Below are 4,221 nucleotides of genomic sequence, written 5' to 3'. Positions count from 1 at the left end.
TACGTGATGGAAATGTTTCCATGTTAGTATACAGCACATAGTTTGCCTAAAATATTCCATGCCATCTGTAGATGAAAGCCCCTAAAAATACAGCAAGGTAGAAACCAAAACAGTCATAAATTATAAGATGTGGAACATTTTCAGATGTCAACTTAAAAGCACAACCTAAAAGTTGAGAATTATGCTTTATTCAGTGACCTCACTGAGGATTATAGCCCAGGATACAACTGCTCAGATATTTCTGAGAAGCTGTTCCGAAGAGTTCCAGGAGGAGTCAGAATATACAGGATATTTTCCTGAAAAACAAACAAACATGTAGACAAAGATCAGAAGATTAGTGCTAATCAGAGAAAACAGATACACCTCAAGTTAATGACTTTAGTGCCTATTTATCTATGGTAAGATGGGAGAGTCTGGGATCATTGAAAATATTCCTTTCATATGCATCCTTACTATCTAAGGCCATCATGAATTCCTCTCAGATCACACCTTGGAGGATGATTGCAGTGGCTGATGGCTTAATGACAGGCAACATTTATTGTTTACCAGAATGACAGACAGCATTCTTTGTTTAGTGAAAGAACAGCAAAACATTCTTTGTTTAGTGAAAAGCAACACTTTTTTGGCCCACAGAACCTCTTCTTGGTCATAAATTCAACCAAGGTTTGAGGCATTTCCAGACCAATTTTCCCCACAACACTAGGAAGTCTCATCCTAGATTAGGTGAGGCTTCTCTTGATAGACACAATGTGCTAATTTTTAAATTAGTCCATACTGATAACCTAAAATTCTCTGGGTTGCCTGTTTTACTAGTCTGTTATGATCCAGAAACTGTTTTCCCTTGTTGCTTCTTCCCATATCTACAGTTGCACTATTATAATTATTCTGTGTAAAGTTTTATACATACATGCATATATATATGTATGTATACATGATTGACTACTTCAAGATGTTTCAGTTCAGTTCAGTTCAGTCACTTAGTCGTGTCCGACTCTTTGAGACCCCATGAATCGCAGCACGCCAGGCCTCCTGTCCATCACCAACTCCCGGAGTTCACTCAGACTCACCTCCATCGAGTCAGTGATGCCATCCAGCCATCTCACCCTCTGTCATCCCCTTCTCCTCCTGTCCCCAATCCCTCCCAAATATGTTTAGCCATCAGTAATTTTGTTGGAAGCCTGGTCACACACTGGGTAATACAAGAGATAATAATCCTATAAAATATACAGGATATAAGGAATACAGCTGGTAACATTAATAAAGCCATAGTACATCAGAGAGAGACACAAAGCATAAATAATTTGAAAACAAGAGACAGCAAACTAAAACAATTATTTATATAACTAGTTGTAATCTGGTCACAATAAACCATTAAGTCCACAAAGGAGCCAGCTGCAGAAACCAAATTATTGAGGGATCAGGTCAAGAGAAAAAGGTAAATGTTTCATCTTCAATTACAAAGTATATGTTATCAACTTGTTGTAGGTTATAGTGTAAAAGAGAAGTTTTTCTGGGAAACAAAGATGAACAAACAGTATATTTCAGGAAAACAAAACAAAACAAAACAAACATTCAGTCCCATGGTGACTCAGACAGTGAAGAGTCTGCCTGCAATGCAGGAGACCCAGGTTATCTCCTTTGGTCCAGAATATCCCCTGGAGAAGGGAATGGCAACCCACTCCAGTATTCTTGCCTGGAAAATTCCATGGCCATAGGAGCCTGGTGGGTTCCATGTAGTCACAAAGAGTCAGACATGACTGAGCGACTAACACTTCAGTCCCATGTAATTAATTCCTGTTCACCTGAATGAAGTTATTAGGTTTTCCATTAGAGCTTTATGATTTCTTACCCAGTTTAGTGGTATTATCTGAAAGTTATCAGACATTTATATTTGTCAAAATTCTTTTTTATGAATCTCTTTGAAGATATTCATTTTATAAAAGCATCAGAGTAAAATAATGATTATCTATAAATTAAAACATTTAAAATGCTGTGGCTAAAGATCTGATTATAATGAAATTGACAAGAAATTTGATTATTTCTGTAACATAACATTTTAAGGTACTAATAACTGAAAATATTATACCTGAAAATATTATACATTTATATTTATATGTATATTTATAACTGAAAATATTATACATTTCAGATTTGTGTGTGTGTGCACTCAGTGGCTCAGTAGTGTCCAACTCTTTGTGACCCCATGGACTGTAGCCTACCAGGTTCCTCTGTCCATGGAATTTTCCAGGCAAGAATATTGGAGTGGGTTGTCTTTTCCTCATCCAGGGGATCTTCCCAACCCAGGGATCAAAACTGCATTTCTTGCATCTCCTGCATTGCCAGGCTGATTCTTTACCACTAGCAACACCTGGGCAAATACTTAGATTTTAGGAGTTTCATATAACTTTTGGAGTATGTGTATTAATGATACCCATAGAATATAACCTAAGAAGTTTTTATCACCATTTATATGACAATGTTTCCCATATAATTTAACATATCCAAGCCTAATTAGTTTCTCTTTGTGTAGTTTCAGGGGCCCTTTGATGCATGCAGAAGTTGGCTGGAGGTCAAAAGACTTCATTAAATTTTGATTTAGGAAATTATATGAATAAATATCAAAAGGTTTAGAACACTGAGAATTTTATATTTGGGAAATTTGTCAAAGATAAATGTTTTAAAGCACTTGGTCAAATAGGATCATGAGTCCCTGTGAAACAATACAGTACTTATTCATTCAATCAAAGTAACAATAAAATATTTTTAAGGTACTTGCAGATCATTTAGAAAGAAAAACTCATAATCTCTTATTAAATGTAGATTAACATTCCAAGAATACTGTTCTCATAACAGAGAAAACCAAACTCTGATCCTGTACCAGCCTACCCTCAATAACAAAATTCATTTACCTAATTAAATTCAATCCAATCCCAGCTTGATGTTGCACAAAACTTTTCTCAAAATTCCCCTTTACAAATCTCCTGTAACTTTCTATATCTGTATTCATTCATCTCTTATTTTCTTTCCCATCCAGAAAACAAGCTTTAAGACAAAGTCACTTTCCTTTAACAAAATGCATTTCCATTCTTTATACCTAGACAGCATATTAAAAAGCAGAGATATCACTTTGGCAACAAAGTTACATATAGTCAAAGCTATGGTTTTTCCAGTAGTCATGTATGGATGTGAGAGTTGGACCATAAAGAAGGCTGAATGCCAAAGAATTGATGCTTTTGAACTGTGGTGTTGGAGAAGACTCTTGAGAGTCCCTTGGACTGCAAGGAGATCAAGCCAGTCAATCCTAAAGGAAATCAACCTGGAATATTCATTGGAAGGACTGATGCTGAAGCTGAAACTCTAATACTTTGGCCTCCCGATGCAAAGAGCTGATTCGTTAGAAAAGACCCTGATGCTGGGAAGGATAGAAGGCAGGAGTAGAAGGGGACAACAGAGCATGAGATGGTTGGATGGTATCACCGACTCAATGGACATGAGTTTGAGCAAGCTCCGGAACTTGGTGTTGGACAGGGAAGCCTGGTGTGCTGCAGTCCATGGGGTTGCATAATCAGATACGACTGAGCAACTGAACAACAAATACCTTCTTTTGCTAAAAATATACATCCTACATTCCTTGAACACTTAAATGTTTTCCTTATTATCCCAGTAGCTTAATAATGTATTTTCAATTTGAATTCTTAAAAACCTTGACCTCTAATGAAAACTGATTAGCAATAATTGTGAATTCTTGGTCATATCAGCATTTCCTGATAGGCAAACATATGAATATTCCACAACCTCTAAAACATATATCTTCTCATAGTCCATTTTTTTTTTCTCTCAATGCGTGGCAAAACATGTTCGTTAAATCCTAAAATCTTTAGTTTCCCTCTTGTAAGGAGACAAAAGTAAGTAAATATAGGCCTAATTAGCAGTAAGTGATCCAGCACCTTATCTTATTGGAAATGAACTGATATTTAACAAATTCCATAATTTAGCTTAGCAAAACTGTAAAGTTTCAATTACCAAAAATCTTGAGAAACTATTTTAAATAGATGTACCCAAAACATAATTATTCCTAAAGAGTTCACGTGAAAACTATCTCTGCTGCTGCTGCTGCTAAGTCGCTTCAGTCATGTCTGACTCTGTGCGACCCCATAGACAGCAGCCCACCAGGCTCCCCTGTCCCTGGGATTCTCCAGGCAAGAACACTGGAGTGGGTTG

This window comes from Bos taurus, chromosome X (genome assembly GCF_002263795.3).
Source record: "Bos taurus isolate L1 Dominette 01449 registration number 42190680 breed Hereford chromosome X, ARS-UCD2.0, whole genome shotgun sequence".
Classification (NCBI taxonomy): Eukaryota; Metazoa; Chordata; class Mammalia; order Artiodactyla; family Bovidae; genus Bos; species Bos taurus.
The sequence above is the reverse complement of the archived record's forward strand: the minus strand, read 5'-3'. Positions refer to the sequence as shown.